Source organism: Pseudophryne corroboree, chromosome 1 (genome assembly GCF_028390025.1).
Source record: "Pseudophryne corroboree isolate aPseCor3 chromosome 1, aPseCor3.hap2, whole genome shotgun sequence".
Taxonomy (NCBI): domain Eukaryota; kingdom Metazoa; phylum Chordata; class Amphibia; order Anura; family Myobatrachidae; genus Pseudophryne; species Pseudophryne corroboree.
The window spans coordinates 768842050-768863067 of NC_086444.1; the positions used below are offsets into that span (position 1 = coordinate 768842050).

The following is a 21018-nucleotide window of genomic DNA, read 5'->3' on the forward strand; positions in this document are numbered from 1 at the left end:
AAATAAATAAATAGACTAATTAAATAAGTGATGGGTAGACGTGCAAATCAAGTTATAATAACTATTTCCTAGCTTGTTAACCAAAGTCAAATAATTAATTATAACAAAATGTACATATATCTGTCAGAACATTGGTTTCTGTGACTTTAGAACAAATCATTTTGTAATTTGAGACACCAGTGGATATTGGGGGTCATTCCGAGTTGATCGCTCGCTGCCGATTTTCGCAGCTCAGCTATCAGGTTACTACTGCGCATGCGTATGCACCGCAATGCGCACGCGTGTTGTTCGGGTACAAACAGTTTAATTGCTGTGCATTGCTTCTAGCGACAAATCCATTCGCACAACCGATCGCAAGGAGATTGACGGAAAGAGGGCGTTTATGGGTGTAAACTGACCGTTTTCTGGGAGTGGTAGGGAAAACGCAGGCGTGTCCAGGCGTTTGCAGGGCGGGCGTCTGACATCAATTCCGGAACCGGACAGGCTGAAGTGATCGCAAGGTCTGAGTAAGTTCTGAGCTACTCAGAAACTGCAAAAAACTTTTTTGTTCCGCTCGTCTGCACATGCGATCGCACACTTGCAAAGCGAAAATACACTCCCCCGTGGGCGGCGACTATACGTTTGCATGGCTGCAAAAAGTAGCTAGCGTGCGATCAACTCGGAATGAGGGCCTTTAGTAGGTACCCCAAGTTAGTTAGTTCCTTTTTCTCATTTCTGAATTTTATCAAATTTCAAAGAATTTGGTGCTATCACCAGTGAGAATGTGTAATAACTGTGTACACAAATCATACTTTAATGACAACTTATTTTTCTGCTGTCATATTTTAATTCTGTTCAGGTGAAAATTATAAAAAGTATAGCGCGTCTGGACCCTTAATTTGCCCCACTAGTTCTTTACATGAATCATAAGTGCAATATATTAAGTGTATAAGTAAAAATAGATTAAAAAAATTAAGTGTTTCATCACATGAAAAGTAAAAAATTATTACTGTCCATGCTATTGAATTTGTAAAAATGGCCATTTATTGGTGGGAATTGGGCGATGACAATGTGTTTGCTGGGAACTATTCTGATTTGGGAAGTGTCATGGGCGCAGGACCAGACTGGCCATCTGGCACTTCTGACGAATGCCAGAAGGGCTGATGATCTGATGGGCGGGTCCAGTCGACGGCACCCAGGAGTTGGCCAAGCAGCTCCTTCTCCAGGCGCTCTGCTCGGCCACACTGCATACAGAGAGACAGGGGCTTGACACATGGCTAGGTCCTGGTGACTCGTGGCATGACCCCCTTGAGATGTGTTCATGCCTCCCTGTTGCATGCAGAAATGGTACTATGCCCGGGCTGATTGAGACCCCCAGTTCCGTCCCTGCGTAGACCTGCAGCTTGAGTCCTGTGTTATTCTGAGTCGTGCGTACAGATCTCTTACACCTAGCATGTGGCTGATGCCAGAGCTTGTACTAATAATGGCGGCTGCGGCGGCTGGTGTAAAATCAGTGTGCGGCATGGCTTGTTGATTGTCGTGGCACAGACCTCACATTTGCTGCGTAAAATCTTGCATTAGTATATGGTAGTGAATCTGGCTTCCGCGACTACCCATAAATACAGCCACTTTGTGTCCAACTCAGAATCAGCCTCTCTATCAGAGCTGAGCTCATGGTTTGGGACCCTCATATTTTCATCTGTTGAGTACTAGGAATGGTTTAAGTGGTGTGTTTAAATTGCTACAAAAAATGATCTATTCCTTCATATTTCATGTACATATGATATATAATAGTAAATAAGTTGGACGTATGAACATTTCTTGAGGTGTGTTTGAACGAGTCATCAGTTTGACAGGAGCTCTACATAATTACTCTGTGCTGTTAGGGAACCTGCTCCTTTCCCTGCCTACGTCCTTGTACTGGCAACCTGCTTCCGAGCCTCCCTCTCATCACACCACGACACTGCCTTTATAACATACAGCATTTTATATTTACACAATCACAAATAGATGACTTCCTATGTCCTGAGATACCTGACCTGATACTGGGTTAGACGCAGTTGTGGCTCTACTTGCGCCTTTTGCCACAGTCGTGCCTGTGACTCTATGCTAATGCTGCTGCAAAGCCCCTCCCTGGTGTACATGCATGTGTCTGAATGTGCAAGGACTTAGATGCCCACTCAAAGCGCCTATAGACGCTGCATTACTGTTTAGGTTTAGTGCATCTTAATATGCACCATTAGTCGCAACATCAAAACTTGCACCAGCCCTTTGGTAGGTGCAGTTTCTCTATCTGAGTATGCATCCTATGTGAGTGATTGGGCGTCCCTGTACATAACTCATTTCAGCGACATGATGACCACGCTCCAATAAGCCACCCCACTGTTACCTTCCAATCATTGTTCTGGGACGCCCTTTACATTTCTGGTACCATGTGTGTAAATATGTGCAACTCTACAAACAAATGTGGATGCATGCACAGATGAAAAACATTGACCATTGTACGCGGCATCGCCGCTGCGTCACACTCAGAATCAAGGCGCACTTACCAGGTTACGAGGTTTTCTAATATGCCTAAGTCAACACAAGTTGTGCAGGGCAAAGTATGATATAAAAGGAAGCCTATTGTGACTTTAAAGACAATTTAAAAAATAAAAACATGTAGCTAGAAGCAAAAGTTTTAATAGCCCTTTTTATATTTGCATCAGACTTTACTTTAGAGACCGAACCAGCTTTCCTTCTATATTTGGTTTGCATTTTTAAAGAATCCTAATTGCTGTGCAATTTTTATGTTATTGCCTAAAAAGATGGATGACCATGATCCATTGGTGAGACCATATTCCATGGGCTTTTATCGGTGTGTGCTGTATGGAAGGGGGAAGGGGTTTACACATTTTTCTGCTGCGAGGTACACTGGGCTCCACAAGGATTAACATCGGGGTGTAGAGTAGGATCTTGATCCGAGGCACCAACAGGCTCAAAGCTTTTGACTGTTCCCAAGATGCACAGCGCCGCCTCCTCTATAACACCGCCTCCGTGCACAGGAGCTCAGTTTGTAAGTTGGTGCCATGCAGTAAGCAGGCACTTAACAGAAGGGCTGCCTTAGGAAGCCTATTGATAGCTTTATTTGGAAGAAAAGACAGAAGATTCTTCTTACAAGACTTCAGGGCTGCAGCAGGCAAAGTCTCACAGACTTTTCTGACTGCAGCTCTGTCACCCCCAGCGGCGCTGTATACTCCCGCGCCCTGGTTGCCGGGTCACTGCAGCGGAGGCTCCGGTTCCTTCAAAACATCAGTCACACACACGCCGCTGTCCTCCCGGATCGTGGGGCCGCAGGTACGGGGGAGGTAAGGGGTCTCTCTGGCCGCACTTTACCGCGATCCAGCGTGGCCGTGGGAGGCGGGCCGCGCGTGCGCTGGCGTGGACACTGTTATTGGGCAGCTGCTCCACTAGCCACCAGGGACAATTACAGGGCACAGGTTTGGGGGTTTCTTAATGTACATAATCCCGCTTTACACTGCCTGCAGCGCCCGGTAGGGATGCCAGCAGAGGGAACAGGTCTGATTTCTGCAAATGTTCCCGCCTTGGAGCTGCATTTCTCTCCTTCACTCCCGGTCAGCAGCCATCACAGACAGAGCTGAGCTGTTCCTGGGACTGCTGGGGCAAATCCTCCTCTGTAGAACCGCCTAATTTCCAGTGCTGTGCTTCATACAGGACACTTAAGTATTCTACCTGTCACTGGGACAATGTTAGTTAAGAAAGAGTGCCTACATTCAGGGTTGTGTGGTACAAACACCCTGTGATATACATCCAGTATCTACTGTGTTTTGTTATATCTATTGTTAACACATATAGCCATACTGAGTATTACTTTGTATTGCTAGTCCAGTGCAGTTTTATGGTGCATAATTTCTGCATGGTACGCTTGTGACTATACAATATATGTGTGTGTGCATGTAGTTGCTGCGTGGTTGCCTTATTAAAGGGTATTTCACTCAGTGGGCTACTCCTATATTGCTATACCTGCGGGGGCTAAGGTATCAGGTTTCTTTCTATATAATATAGGATTGTATCACAAGATATACTTGCTGTGTATTTTTACTTGTGATTTATAGTCACCATATAGATTTATATCTCTTGAACTCCCGGTTTGTGCTGTCATAGTCACACTTCAGCGGGTGTTCTTGCTAGGTATATTGCTGATAAACCTTGTACCAGGTTGCCCGATATTGTGCACATTGTTATGTCTGCTACACATGGCAACGACGCTGGGGCTTCTCCCACATTGCATGGTAGTGAGGCCGCAGACGTGATGGAGGAGAATATCGCAGCTTAGAGTTCAGGTTCAGGGTGTTCCTTACCCCCCAGTGGGTCGGTAGCACCTAGGGCATCACAGGACCTACCTTGGGCTACATTTTCCACGTTGTTAAACACGCTTGTAACTAAATTGGCGCCCCCTGTGGGACCACCTGTGCCAATGCAGCAGTTTATGGTCCCTGCTATTAATCCGCCATGGGCAGATCAAATCTCCACTCAGTTACAGCATTTGAACCAGTCACTGACTAAATCTAAGTGTCACTCTCGCCCGCCTAAGACTAAGTCGTCTTCTAAACGGGCCATTACCTCCTCCCAATCCACTGCTATCCCAGACACATCCTCTGAGGAGAATGGTGCATATACTGATCCCACAGACACTGACACAGATGTTTCTGATGGGGAAGGGAAGTAGTTGGTGGATGTCCCGGATTTGATTGAAGCAATTAGGCTTATTCTTCAGGTGTCTGAAGATCCTGAGCCTGAGGCTGTCTCTAAGAAACCAGATGGGTTTAAACGTAAGAAGATGGTTAAACAAGTTTTACCTCATTCTGAACACCTGGTTGACATACGTCAGGAATCCTTGGAAAATCCGGGGAGACTGTTGGCGCGCTATCCTCTCTCTGCGGAGATATGTAAGAATTGGGAAACTCCTCCGCCCGTAGATTCTCATGTGGCGTGTATGGTTGTTTCCTCTGCTCTGCCAGTAACTACCGTCACCTCTCTGAAGGAACCGATGGATAGACGTGTGGAAGTTTGTTTAAAAGTGATTTATACCCTAACGGGGGCTGTGCATAGGCCAACCATTGCATCAACATGGGCTGCTGAAGCTGTTGAGGCGTGGGCTCAGGAGCTTAAGGCGGAACTGCCTTCCAACGCATCTGAGCATGCTCGACAATGTCTCTCGTATATTACCACGGCTTCTCTATTCCTTAAGGAGGCGGCCTCCGATGCCGGGGTGCTTGCGGCCAAGGCTGCTACTACGTCCGTCTTGGCCAGACGTATCCTTTGGTTGAAATCCTGGTCGGTGGATATGGATTCCAAGAAAACCCTGGAGGTGCTTCCTTTCAAGGGAGACATTCTCTTTGGAGAAGACCTCAATAAAATTGTGGCTGATCTGGCTACTGCTAAAACAGCTTGCCTACCTAGTACGGCTCCTGCCGCACAGAAGGCTAAAAGTACTTTCCCTCGGCCCTTTCGTCCTCCTGGAAAAGCAAAAGGTCAGGTGTACCCAATGCAAGCTCGTGCTTCCAGACCTGCCAAGCCCAGACCGAAGCGTGCCTGGGCCGCCCGTCAGCCAGCTTCTAAAACTGACAAGCCTGCCGCATGATGGGGCGGGCCTCCCTCTGGGGGATCACAGGGTGGGGGGCCAACTTCTAGGTTTTGCCCAGGAATGGTTGAAGACCACTTCAGATACCTGGGTGAGGAAAGTCGTCGCTCGAGGTTATGCCATACAAGAATCGTCTCTCGCATCGATTTTGCCTGACAGATGTGCCTCTGGATCCGGCAAAAGCAAGCACTTTGCACTCAGTGGTACATTCCCTCCTGACCACAGGAGTGGTAGTACAGGTGCCTCTGGCTCAGAGAGGCGAGGGGTACTATTCACCGCTGTTCCTAGTCCCGAAACTGAACGGGTCCTCATGGCCCATTCTCAATCTGAAGTCCTTGAACAAGCATGTGCGGGTCTATAAGTTTTGTATGGAAACGCTGCGCTCTATTGTTCTGGCCTTGGAACCTGGGGACTATATGGTCTCCCTGGACATACAGGATGCCTACCTAAATATTCCTATTGCGGTATCTCATCAGCAGTACCTGAGGTTTGCGGTGGGCAACTTTCATTACCAATTTTGGACGTTACCCTTTGGTTTGACAATGGCTCCCCGAGTTTTCACCAAAGTTATGGCGGTCATGACGGCTACACTCCACCGTCAAGGGGTCAGGATCCTACCGTACTTGGACGATTTGTTGATCCTGGCAAATTCCCCAGAACTTCTCCTGTGTCATCTTGATCTGACGGTCCAGTGCATGAAAGCCCACGGGTGGCTGATCAACTGGAAGAAATCCTCCCTGGTTCCTGCTCGAAGCATGTTACATCTGGGAGCGTTATTGGACACTCACAACAACTGTTGTTCCTGTCTCAGGAGAAAGTCCTGAAGCTTCAGGACAGGATTCAATGCTTCCTATCTCGTCTGCAAGTGTCGATAAATTCGGCAATGCAAGTGCTGGGTCTCATGGTGTCGGCTTTCGACATGGTGGAGTATGCTCAATTCCACTCTTGACCTCTGCAGAAGTTAATTCTGACCAAGTGGGATGGCCTGCCTCACCGGATCAGATCTCACATGATCTCATTGTCTCCGGAGGTCCGCCTGTCACTGAGCTGGTGGCTTCAGGACCAACAATTAAGCAGGGGCCGGCCCTTCTGGATATCCAACTGGGTCCTTCTGACGACGGATGCCAGTCTGAGAGGTTGGGGCGTGGTGTTGGAACAACACTCTCTTCAGGGTCAGTGGACCAAGGAGGAGTCTCTGCTCCTGATCAATATTCTGTAACTGCGGGCAGTGTTCAATGCGTTGACAATGGCCCAGCATCTAATACAGAACAGACATGTTCAAGTACAGTCGGACAACGCCACCACGGTGGCGTACATAAATCATCAAGGCGGCACTCGAAGCCGCATGGCAATGAGGGAAGTATCACGGATTCTTCAGTGGGCAAAGCGCCATCTGCCGGCCATATCCGCAGTGTTCATTCCGGGCGTCCTGAACTGGGAAGCGGACTATCTCAGTCATCAGGACTTACACGCCGGAGAGTGGAGCCTCCATCCGGAGGTGTTTCAACTTCTCGTGAACACGTGGGGTCTTCCAGATGTGGATCTGATGGCGTCTCAGCACAATCACAAGGTTCCGGCGTCTCGACACAATCACAAGGTTCCGGTCTTTGGAGCAAGGACAAGGGATCCTCAAGCTGCGTTCGTGGACGCTCTGGCAATTCCATGAAATTTTCAACTACCGTATGTGTTTCCTCCGGTGTCTCTCCTGCCCAGAGTAATACGGAAGTTCAAGCAAGAAGGAGGAAACCTGCTTCTGGTCGCTCCAGCGTGGCCCAGACGGCACTGGTTCTCCGATCTCCTGGGTCTCTCGTGGGACCGTCCACTTCCACAACGACCAGACCTCTTCGTTCAGGGCCCTTGTGTTTACCAGGATTTGGCCCGTCTGGCTTTGACGGCATGGCTCTTGAAGCTTCCGTCCTGAGGGCCAAGGGTTTTTCTGAGGCGGTCGTTCATACTATGTTGAAGGCCCGTAAGCTGGCTTCTGCTCGGATCTACCATAGTGTCTGGAATGCTTACTTTACTTGGTGTGCGTCTCACAATCATGACTTTTTCAAGTTTAGTACGGCCAAGCTATTGGCCTTACTACAACAGGGCCTGGACTTAGGCCTGTGTCTGGCCTCCCTCAATCTTCACATCTCTGCCTTGTCGGTTTGATTTCAGAGAAAAATTGCTACCCTACCTGATGTCCATACGTTCACTCAGGGTGTGTTGCGGATTCAGCCTCCTTATGTGCCACCTTGGGACTTGTCAGTGGTTTTGGAGGCCTTGCAAGAGTCTCCGTTTGAGCCTCTTGCCTCTGCTGACCTTAAGTGGATTTCCCTTAAGGTCCTATTCTTGCTGGCGATTGCTTCAGCTAGAAGGGTCTCGGACTTGGGTGCCTTATCCTTTAAGTCTCCCTATTTGATTTTTCACCGTGACCGGGCGGTTCTTAGAATGCGGCCATGTTATTTACCTAAGGTGGTGTCTTCCTTCCACCTTAATCAGGAGATTGTGGTTCCGGCCTTTAATTCTCCTGAGTTGTCTTCCAAAGAGCGTTCTTTGGAAGTGGTACGGGCTCTCCGTATCTATGTGAAGAGAACTTCCTCCATTAGGAAATATGATTCTCTTTTTGTATTGTTTGGTTTTCACAAACGTGGCTGGCCTGCTTCCAAGCACACTTTGGCCAGATGGATTAGAATGGTGATTGCACATGCTTATGTACAGGCTGGTCGTCCAGTTCCTGCTACCATTAAAGCCCATTCTACTCGGTCGGTTGGACCTTCTTGGGCGGCCCACCATGGTGCGACCCTTGAACAATTGTGCAAGGCGGCTACGTGGTCCTCAGGGAACACGTTGCTAAGGTTCTATGTGTTTTGGGGTCTGTGCAGGTGCAATACCTGTTCTGCACATGTTACCTGTCTTGAAGGTGCACGGGTCCAGGGTCTGTGTCGTCGGACGCAGACTTCCTGGACCCCAGTGTCCGGATCTTATGGCCAGTCTGAGTAAGCTTCAATGTATGCAGGTTGGCTGGTGCCTGTAACCATCACGATGGTGATCCGAGGCTGTGTCCTAAGACGCAGTACTCGGAGTCTCGGATACATGCTAATGCTAACAGAAGGCGTCTATCTCCTACAGACGCCTCCTGCTGCATTTTCGTTTTGATTAGACAGTATAGCACAGCCTCTTCCTTGCAGCTGTACAAGTCCATCCAAACATGAATCCATCCCATAGTCCTGGGAAAATGATTGATAAGGTGAGCGCTGAGCTACGTACATGACGTTTATTGTGAAAGGTGGTTAGTTTTGTAATTGTCTGCAAAAGAAAGTAAAACATCCAGCCTATATAACATACTTTTCAGGGCATTTTATACATGTATGAGCTGCACTACATCACTACGTCTCATTTTGTTTGGTGTTCCCCAATAGTTTGTAGAAAACATTTACTGGAGATTTGCAGTGTATACCAATTGTACGGCTTAGTTTTCTTTGAAGTAATAATACAATATGACATGAGTAAGGTTAGGTTTCATCTGTTTTAGCTAATGGGACTGCAGGCCAAATAATTGGATTCCTTACAGTGGGGCAGTGATTTGTGACTCTTATTTTTTATAAAACAGAAGTTGTAACAGTCAGACTTTATTACAGTTTCTGTCCATATCCGCTTTCTAACCATCATGCATAGCTTTACTTATCACCACAAACAAGAATAAACCCTGTCTCTATCAACACCCCACATACCCCAAATTCCCTATGAGTGCACAACTAAATAATATAATTTAAGGGGGGATTTATAGAGAAGAGAAAATCTTGCACTGGCCAAATTGTTATATATAGAGATGAGCGGGTTTGGTTCTCTGAGAACTGATTCCTACCGAACATCACATTCCGAGCCCGGATCAGAGTCCGGCTCGGGTTTTCCCGCCAGACTCGTAAACCAGAACGAGGCAAAACGTCATCATCCCGCTGTCGGATTCTCGCGGGTATTGGATTCCATATAAGGAGCCGCGCGTTGCCGCCATTTTCACTCCAGTCCAGGAGGGTGTAGCGAGAGGACGTGACTCCTCAGTGTCTGTGCGTGAAAGTGGTGTGGTGCGTGGGGTGGCGACTTGCTCTTATGTGTCATTCCAGTGCTGTCTTGTGCTGCATCAGTCCAGTGGTGGTGTCTTGTGCTGCATCAGTCCAGTCACAGTGGTGGTGCCATAAGTCCAGTGCTGCTGTATAAGTACAGTCCAGTGCAGTGGTGCTGTGTTGTGCTGCATCAGTCCAGTGGTGGTGTCCTGTGCTGCCATAAGTCCAGTGGTGATGTCCTGTGCTGCCATAAGTCCAGTGCTGCTGCTCTATAAGTCCAGGGGTACTGCTGTATAAGTCCAGTCCAGTGGTGCAGCCGTATACGTTCAGGGGTACTGCAGTATAAGTTATGGGGTACTTCCGTATATAAGTCCAGTGGTACTGCCGAAGAAGTCCAGGGGTACTGCCATATAAGTCCAGTGGTACTGCTGTATAAGTCCAGTCCAGTGGTGCAGCTGTTTAAGTTTAGGGGTACTGCCGGATAAGTCCAGTGGTACTGCAGTATAAGTCCATGGGTACTGCCGTATAAGTCCAGTCCAGTGGTGCAGCCATATAAGTTCAGGGGTACTGCCGTATAAGTCCAGGGGTGCTGCCATATAAGTCCAGTTGTACTGCCGTATAAGTCAAGGGGAACTGCCGTATAAGTTCAGGAGTACTGCCATATAAGTCCAGTCCAGTGGTGCAGCCGTATAAATTCAGGGGTACTGCCGTAAAGGCCAGGGTTACTGCCATATAAGTCCAGTGGTACTGCTGTATAAGTCCAGTCCAGTGGTGCAGCCATTTAAGTTCAGGGGTACTGCCGTTTAAGTCCACCAATATTGTGCGTGCATTACTTCTGGGCAAATTCCAGCATGTCCCATGTTTTGCACATACAATTAATTTGGTGTTGCAGAATTTTTTGAAAGATGACAGGGGCGTGCAGGTGATGCTGTCGGTGACCCGAAAAATTGCTGGCCACTTTCGATGTTCAGCCACTGCGTGCCACTCCTAGATGGGCCAGGTGTTTGTGCCGCACACTTGTCAAAGTCATCCAGCTGCCTCATTGCACCTCTTTTTCTTCTTTGCATGAAGAGCTGTTTGGGGCCTAGTTATTAAAAATGCCATCCTGTCTGACACTGCAGTGCCACTCCTAGATGGGCCAGGTGTTTGTGCCGCACGCTTGTGTCGCTTAGCAAAGAAATTCAGCTACCTCATTGCACCTCTTTTTCTTCTTTGCATGATGAGCTATTTGGGTCCTAAAAACAATATTGTGAGGTGTGAGGTGTTCAGAATAGACTGAAGATGAGTGGAAATGAATATTATTGAGGTTAATAATACCGTAGGATCAAAAATACCCCAAAATTCTGTGATTTTAGTTATTTTTGTGTTGTTTTTTAAATCATCCAGATCCAAAACTCGAAAGGGTGGTTTTGGCAAGACCAATCCAGATCCAAAACACGAGCGAGGATCCAGATCCAAAGCCAAAACACAAAACACGAAAAGTGCCCGCCGCACATCTCTAGTTCTAGAATTAATCATGTGGGTGCCTATGCTTGCTGGCATATTACCATGTTGGCAGCTTTGCTTGCTTAAATACAATCGAATGGGCATCTCTGGCTGTACAGTTATCTAGTCACCTGTACCAGCTTGTATATTAATATTACCATATGGATGGCTACAGTACGGCTCTTCTAACTTATTGAAAATCAGGTGGGATGCATTCCTGATTGACATATAATCATGTCGGTATTTGTGCTTGATGGTATATAAATGTGGACACTACCTGGCTGGTATTAAATCTTATAAGTACCTCTGACTAATGTATAATTATGTGGGTACCTTTGTAGTGGATAATTCTGTGACCAAGTCTACTGGGTGGCTTGTAATCAAGGGGCTTATTCAAGGGGCATTGTAAAAATAAAGCTGTCCAGGATATGTGGGCTACATGCAAAGTTGCCAGTATTTACCCTGAATGTGTTTGCGCCGCATGCATTGCAACAATGTTTGCACTAGATACAAAGTTACTTGATTTTTTTTATTTGCTCCTAACTCAGAATCAGCCCCCATGCGTACCGCCCAACATATAACATATAGAAGTTGGGAAGAGGGACACTTTACGTGCGCCAAAGGCGTGAGTTCAAAACGTGTGTAACCTCACAGCAAGGGGCGTGGTTTTGCATCAAGTCCCATTTCTGTTATTCTGGAGAGGTGCTCTCCCTGCTCTGCATCCCTGTGCTGCCCAGCACTCCCTGTTCTGATGGCCTGGCTCAGGCTCTCCTCAGCACAGTTTAGCAGCTTCCCCAACCTCCTCCCTTCAACACAGGATGACAGTGCAGCAATGATGTGAGAGGAATGCCAGGACCCAAGGTTTTCCAGCAGAACATTGCCCAGAAAAACACACAGTAATGTGCACTGTTTGGCATTTCTGGGCCTAATTCATGTTTGTACGAAGTGCCGATGTTCACGCAGCAAGTGATTATCGGCAGACTGCTCATGTGCTGCGATCGCACTGCGCACTTGCCTAGGTGCCTTTGTGATGCCGCTCACAGTGACATTTTTAATGCAGAGTGATTGACATGAAGGGACCGGAAGGGGGAGGTAACGGGGAGTGGCAGCAAAAACTCAGGTGTGTCATGGCCGTTTTAGGGGTATGTATCTGCCTTCAGGTGCGATCATGTATACTGAGAAACATAACGCCAGCGTTGCTAATGCAGCGGCCAGTCTGCTTGACCAAAGACTCACTCGGGGAGTCAGTGTTCTTCGTTATTGTGTTAATGCGGCGTATGTGTATGCAGTTGCTGAGGACTTTGCGATGGCTCTGGTGGGTGTCTATGTTCTTTTTTGGGCGGCAACGTCACTTGCGATGATTAGCAAGCCTGTAGCCTGAAAAATCCCAGCTGCATAGGCATGTGTGTACAAAGATGAATTAGCTATCTGTTCAACTGTAGTGAAAAGATTTACGAGTGCTGTTAACATCCAGGAGCTGCTTCTATATCCTGCAACCTAAGAAAATAAAGACTAACTAATGATATTACTTTATGGAAAAAAAGGGAAGTAGTATGATATTTACATTGTGTGATGCAGATATGTATTTGCTACTTTATATTATGGAAAAGAGCTAATTGCCACAAGCTACAGTATAGGAATAATTAGGTGATCCAGTGAAGCCAGCCATAACATCGAGTATGTTCTGTCTGAAACATTTTTAAATTTCTCGCAGCAGTGCCACACAAAGGCCCGGAAAATGCTCCTTTAAGTGTCCGCTGTTCGATTTTGCTGTTTCTTAGTGTCCTCATGACCTGGAACAGACACAGTGAAAAAAATGGCTTTTAAAACGATCCAACAACTTTGAAAATATCTAATACAAGGAAATGACACAAACAACACCAGTAAAAGAAAATATGTTGCGTGTTAAATTATTATATATACTGAACTTCAACATATTCCTATTTTCTAAATATCATTATTTTGAGGTTTAAGGGTCTATTCAGTTATAAAACAAAAATGAATTGTTACTTATCACTATACATTGCATCAGTCCGATGCGATATATAGCTTTGGTAAGTGACAATTCATATATATTCACCTTTCTGGCAATGTGATCCAGTATCCAGGGTAGGGCCGGATTAAGCCTTAGGGGTGCCTGGGGCACTTTAGACAAGGGGACCCCTTGGAAAGGGGGGGGGGGGGCTGTGTATAAGATTGTGCATACCTTCCAACATGACCCATTCCAGGAGGGATAGCATGCTCTTTACATGGGCTTCCCTCTTAATATATGATTGTAGTCACTTGAGTTAAACTAATTAATTGATAAGAAAGGTATTTCAACACAGGTGATTGCAATCATAAATTAAGAGGAAAGTCCAAGCACAGCGCATTTTGTCTATCCTGAAATAAGTCATGTTGGGATGTTTGGATTGTGTATATTAATTTTAGCCCAATAGTGTATAGTAGATTTAAACTAATAGTTTATTAATGCCTGGGTATTGTTTATTGCTCCACCTAATTGAAAGACAACTATTATATAAAATGTTCTTGTAGTGGAACAAAGATAACTTAAACAGCCTTAAAATACACATAGAAAAATAAAATCTCTAATTTATCTTGTCACATACAAGAATAGCAGCAGCCTCTGTACTACTTACACACTGGGACAGGACTCAGGAGGACTGTATGTGTGTGTGTGTGTGTGTGTGTGTGTGTGTGTGTGTGTGTGTCTCTCTAGACCCTCATTAGATAATAAGTTACACAGGACTCCCACCCAGGTGTGGAGAGAGCTGTAAGTGAAACAGGGATCCCACCCTGTGTCACAGCTCTCTCCACCATCCTATCTCTCCTCTGGTTGGGAATCTCTAGACCCTCATTAGATAATAAGTTACACAGGGCTCCCACCCAGGTGTGGAGAGAGCTGTAAGTGAAACAGGGATCCCACCCTGTGTCACAGCTCTCTCCAACATCCTATCTCTCCTCTGGTTGGGAATCTCTGTCGATAGTTCATAAGTCGGAAAGCTAGTGATGTCCGTGTGCTCTGGCCGGGGGGCCCTCTGACAGAGGGGGGCTTAGGGTACAGTATGCCCTGTTTTCCCCCCTTAATCTGGCTATGATCCAGGGCTCTGGTGGTGACGTCTTCAGCTGCAGTCCCCTCTGCGTAGAGTGGAGTCAGCCAGCGGGTCCCTTCTGCGCTTGCACTGCCCACTGAGCTCCCAGGGGCTGCTGAGAGGTCGAGGGGCAGAGCTAGCACCGGGTGCCGGGCAGAGAGCATTGATCTTCCCTGCTGTTTCTTCACTGAAGTTCAGATTACGGCGTCCTGAGATGGCAAATCTAAACTCCATGGAGAAGCAGAAAGCGGAGTTTTCCATTCCTTCATGAATCACACTCTCCATGTAAAAGTATGGTGCCACGATTCAGGCACAGAGCAGGTATGCCCAGTGCCGTAACTAGGCATTTTAGCGCTGTGTGCAAGACACGGCATTGGCGTGGCTTCATGGGGAAGGGGCGTGGCCTCAAAATAATACCAATTCATATTACGGTGCACAGTAGTCTCCATTATTCAAATTACGCTGCACAGTAGCACCACTACACCAGGTAGAGCCCCTTTTACACATTACAGCAGACAGTCCCTTTTTTACACATTACGGCAGACAGTCCTCTTTTTTACAGATTACGGAATACAGCGTCCCCTTTTTACACATTATGGCAGACAGCGTCCCCTTTTTTTTACGGCAGACAGTGTCCCCTTTTTTACACATTACGGCAGACAGCGTCCTCCTTTTTACACATTATAGCAGACAGCGTCCCCCTTTTTACACATTACAGCAGACAGAGTCCCCTTTTTTGCACATTACGGCAGACAGCGTCCCCCTTTTTACACATTACGGCAGACAGCGTCCCCCTTTTTACATATTGTGGCTGATAGAATAGATAAATAGAGAGAGAGAGAGAGGGGGGAGAGAGAGAGAGATAGAGATACTTACCATCTCTCCCCGCTGGCAGTCAGGCTCCTCGTGCTGGCAGATCCCTCGGTGCAGGCAGCGGAGAAGGAGGAGGAGGGAGGGGGACTGGAGCCGCAGCAGCGCTATGTAATTGGTAGTAGCGCCGCTGCAGCAGTCCCCTCTCCTTCCGTATTGGCTGCCCGCCGCCGCTGTGAATGCTGGGATGAAGGAACTACATCCCAGCATTCACAGCAGCGCCGGTCCCCCTCCCTCCTCCTCCTTGTCCACTGCCTCCGGTGCTGCTGCTCTCCTTCCCAGCGCGGCGCACACAGCAGAGGCGGTATATAATGAGTCAATTTGACTCATTACATGCCGCTGGCCATTTCGCCCTCAGGTCAACTGCGCTGTGTGCCAGGCACACCTGGCACACACGTAGTTACGGCCCTGGGTATGCCACTGGAAAAGCCAGGAACTTTGCGGTGTGATTAACCCAAAGCAGAGAAAAGCCCTGTTTTGCCGAAATAGGGCTTTTGTCTGCTTTATGAATAGATCCCTTAGTATAACAACAATTTAGTGGTGTGGGGGTGAGGGGGCATTTCTGGGCACTGTCCACGTCTGAGCTTCATAGGGACATGTTGGTGAAAGCAGAGCTGAAAGGGATCTTCCAGTGCTCTGGATACTTTTTGCAGCGGCAATTGTATTGCCAGAATTAGCATGAAATTTAGCAAACCACTGAAAAGGTGCATGGCAGGGGGTGTAGCCACGCAGGAAAATATATACCCACACACAATCACACATATACACATATTCACATATGCACACATACATATGTGCACATAGCCACATTGACACACACACACACACACACACACACACACACACACACACACACACACACACACACACACACACAGCCAGTGTCCCAAACACTGAACTAAGCACTTATTACTGCCTGAAGCCATGCCTGAGCCGGGTGTGTACCCTCCTGTGCTGGTCTACAGCATGCAATCTGTCACCGCCCGCCACTCTCCCCATCAGTCCCCTCAAGTCTAACCTGTTGTTACCACATTGCTTCTCAGAGCCCTTACCTAAACAGCACGAGCTGTGGTTGCTGCTGCGGCAGGAGTTCGGGACAAAGACTGGCAGCAGGACAGTCAGGAGGCAGATGCACTGCAGACAAACCCTGCTCCCCTCTCTACTCTAGAATAATGCCTGTGCGGGGCAATGGCGCGCAGCCTATACAGCAGGACTGTGCAGCAGCAGTGGGCTGCGGTTGCCACGTGCGATTGAATGGCTCGCCCGCCACTAGAAACAACCCTGGGTGCCATTGCTTTTGGGGCCCAGAGGCTTTGGGGCACCTGGACCCAGGTTATAAAGTTGCATATCAATTTCCCAGATTTGCCTGCTAAGCAGTTGAATCTGATCCATTGCCCAGCCTGAATTGTGTGTCATTACAGTTTAAGTGAGAGGAGTGTTTGGCAAATATTATAATGGTAAGGATGCACTGTAATGTGGTATGATTTGAACTGGAGGCCCCTGTGATGTGGCACAATATGAACTGGAGGGCACTGTAATGTGTCATAATCTCATGTGCTCATTATAATGTGGAGGGTACTATAATGTTGCATAATAAGAACTGGGGCATTGTAATGTGGCACAGTATGAACAGGGGGTACTGTAATGTGACATGATATGAACTGGGAATGCTACAGTATATCAAAATGTGAATTGAGGATACTGTGTTGCATAATGTGTACTGGCAGCCCTACAATGCGACGTAATGTGAACTAGGGCACTACTATGGTTCATAAAATAAACTAGGCCACGACTATGGGGCATAAAGGTGTAAAGTCAGGCATGTAACAAATATACAGTACTATAACATTGACAAAATAAAAGAATGTGTAGCAAAATGTGAATGTACAGCTACAGGGAGTATGATTAGGGATAAACTAAATTATAAGTTGGCTTCTCTTGTGTTTTAATTTAAATTATGCATGAAATACTTTTTAAGTAGCAGAACAGAGAAATACACAAATTAAGATTAAATAATTAATGCAAACAGGGAGCCACAATAATGTTTTTAAAGCATATATTTTATCTGCTTGTTCCAATCTCTAATGTATGGCACCAACATTAGTATTCACACAAGATATTTGCAAGAAAATATATTTTTTTCCTAGAGTAGGGTTTTAATAGGATCTGTAAGGTTTATGAAGCCATTAATGCCTGCAGATTGCACTTGCATAAAGTTTGCACTAATCTGTTACTGTATATAAAGGTTTAGGTGTTTATAACACACATACAGTATATACTGTTTATAGTGCACAGGACACTATGCAAAATCTACTTTTCACAAATCTGGCAGGTCCTCTTGAAGTATTTTGGCCTTGTAAGCCATAAAACGATAATCTACAGTGGGGATTGAAAGTTTGGGCACCCCAGGCAAAAATTCATTTTAATGTGCAAAAAGAAGCCAAGGAAAGATGGAAAAATCTCCAAAAGGCATCAAATTACAGATTAGACATTCTTATAACATGTCAAAAAAAGTTTGATTTTATTTCCATCATTTACACTATCAAAATAACAGAAAACAAAAAATGGCGTCTGCAAAAGTTTGGGCACCCTGCAGAGTTAATACCTTGTACTGCCCCCTTTGGACAGTTGAGACCTGGCAGTGTCATGGATTGTTCTCAATCATCGTCTGGAAAGACCAGGTGATGTCAATCTCAAAGGTTTTAAAAGCCCAGACTCATCTGCCCTTGCTCCAACAATCAGCACCATGGGTTCCTCTAAGCAGTTGTGTAGAACACTGAAACTGAGAATAGTTGACGCTCACAAAGCAGTTGAAGGCTATAAGAAGATAGCAACGCGTTATCAGATGCCCATATCCTCTGTTCGGAATGTAATTAAGAAATGGCAGTCATCAAAACAAGGTCAGTGCGCGCCGTAGGCGCCTGCAAAAATACATAGTGGCGTGGCTTCGTGGGGAAGGGGTGTGGCCACAAAATGATACCAATTCATAAAACGGTGCACACTAGAACCACTACACCAGGTAGAGACCCTTTTACACATTACGGCGGACAGATTCCTCTTTTTACACATTACAGCAGACAGCAACCCCTTTTTGCACATTACGGCAGACAGCGTCCCCCTTTTTACACATAATGGAAGACAGCGTGCCCTTTTTACACATAGCGGCAGACAGCGTGCACTTTTTACACATAATGGCAGACAGCGTCCCCTTTTTATACATTACGGCAGACAGCGTGCTCTTGTTACACATTGCGGCAGGCAGATTCCCCCATTTTACACATTGCGGTAAAGATTCCCCCTTTTTACACATTACGGCAGGCAGATTCCCCCTTTTTACACATTGCAGCAGACAGTCCCCCTTTTTGCACATGGAAAGAAAGAAAGAAAGAAAGAAAGAAAGAATTATACTTACCCTCTCCGCTGGCTCAGGCTCCTCGGTGCAGCTTCTGGCAGAGATCCCGGGCAGGAAAGAAGGAGGAGGAGGGAGGTGGAGGAGGGAGCCGCAGCAGCGCTGTGTTATTGGTGGAGGCGCTGCTGCTGCTGTCCCTCTGCTTCACTATAGGCTGTTCTCGGAAGACAGCCTATAGTGAAGCAGAGGGACAGCAGCAGCAGCGCCTCAACCAGTAACAAAGCGCTGCTGCAGCTCCCTCCTCCACCTCCCTCCTTCTCCTTACCCCCGTGCCCGTGACCGCTGCGCTGCGCTCCTCTCCGACTCCTGTGTCCTGCGGGCAGCGGGTGCCCGCAGCACACAACGGCATGTAATGAGTCAGATTGACTCATTACATGCTTTGGGCCCCTGGACAGTGGCGGGCCCCAGTGCAACACACTGGTTGCACTGGCGGTAGTTCCGCCTCTGTGCAGTCACACCAAACAGCCCCTCTTGGTTCTCCAAGTCCTCAGAGACTTTGCTAGCATGTGCATCTTTTTTGTACATATGCGTCCTGTTCGCAACGTGGTGCAGCTAGGATGCACAAGGAGACTGTGCTGATTAATTTAGTATATGACTCTTGTATATCTGTGTGCGATTGAGTCTCTGAATCTGTATGTGAAGTGCTACAATGTAGCAGCAGCTTTTTTTCCAATACAAGTTTCGTGCTCCATATACAGACTCAGTCACACACAATATAAAAGTGTTGCATATCAAATTAATCAGCAGCAAATTAATCAGGTCCCCTGGCATACCATAGCCACATCGTGTTGGAACTTAGTTGCATTTTCTCCCAAAAAAAAAAAAACCGCCCAACACTGTCAGAGTTGCATGGTACCTGGTGGCTCACTTGCACCAGGCATATCTTGCTGTATGAGGTCACATCTGTAGGCAAGGTGGATGCTGCCCCTGGGCTGCAGTGCAGACCACACATACTGTAGCATGGGGGTGGAAGCCGTTAAAACATGTAAATATACAGTACCTATAATGCAACATGTAATATATGTGATTGCTGCCTGACCCCCGGGATCAACAGTGGGGTGTTTCGCAGCCACCGCTGCACCTGGGAGCACCTTTGACACAGCACAAAAGTATCAAAAACAAGTCCATCATTATCAAATAAACGGGAATCGTTTTTATACATAATACATTACATATATATATATATATAGAGAGAGAGAGAGATTTCACACTCACCCCCTTCTCAGACTAAGATGCAGGACAAGCACTCAGGATAATAAGCCAAGAGACTAGATTTATTAAAGTTGCATCTTAATCAAGGTGTACAAAACGGCAGAGGACCAACAGTTTGTTTCAACTGCTCCAATGCAGCTTCGTCAGGTGCAGATGGTACTGATCTTCTACTTGCCCATAAATAAATTGGCATGACTTGGAGCAAACGTGGTGCCCATTTTCGTTCCCATCTTCTGAAGAAAAACTTAATCTTAAAGAGGAAAAATTAGTTTTCTAGAATAAACCGATTTCCCAACAGTAAGTAATCTTGAAGATTCTTCGGAATTGCTTCTCTTGTTGCTATTGCTACCAGGTCATGATTAATTATTGTGTATAGCAAAGTGACATCTGCTATTAACAACAGATAGTGGTCCTCCCATACAACCTCCGCTAGATGCTGAAGAAAAGCATTAGTATCCTTCAAGTGTGATCTGTTCTTCACAACCAGTGGTTGAAGAAAGTGATTAGTGAATTGGGATAAATTATCTGATGAACATTCTACCCCGGAAATTGTAGGCCTCCTGGTGGTTTAGGTAGGCTTTTATGAACTTTTGGGAGAACATATACTACTGGAGTGGCAGGCTGGTCATTAATGAGAGACTTTTGGGTCTATTTACTAAGCTTTGGATGGAGATAAAGTTTACAGATTTAAAGTATCAAACAACCAACTCCTAACTGTCATTTTTCAAACCCAGCCTGTAACATGACAGTTAGGAGCTGATTGGCTGGTACTTTATCTCATCCACTTTATCTCCATCCAAGGCTTAGTAAATACACCCCTTTGCTTCCTTTTCAGTCAAAACACACTTCTTACTAAATTTCCCTAGTAGAATTTTCAGTTTTTCCAATACGGAATCCGTGGGGTCGCTTTTCAAACGTCTGCAGATGGTACTGTCACCTAATTGTCTGTAGACTTAATTTTCATAGTCTTTTAGGTCCATTAGGACAATGCCTCCACCTTTGTCTGCAGGCTTGATGATCAAGTTCTTTAGATTTTTTCCAATTAGCCTTAGGTTTTTCTATGTCTCCCTTAACTAATGCACTCAATGAAGAGGCCTTTAAGGTGCTGTGGATAGAACACTGATTTTGGACTAAATGGTGTTTCTGTTTACTCTCTGTCTCTAGGGTATCTGTGTTGTTATTACTTGCAAAGAACTTTTTAATCGTAAGCTTTCCTACAAAATGTTTTACAGTATATCGACAAAAACATTGAAAGGTTCAAGATCCTATGTTGGGACAAAT

General features: G+C 46.4%; 1 protein-coding gene across 7 annotated transcripts in view; it reads left to right on the plus strand.

Annotated features, from left to right (window-relative positions):
* The window catches only part of BMPR1B (bone morphogenetic protein receptor type 1B), an 804535-nt gene that overhangs the window by 1207 nt on the left and 782310 nt on the right, over positions 1–21018 (plus strand). The window lies entirely within an intron of this gene.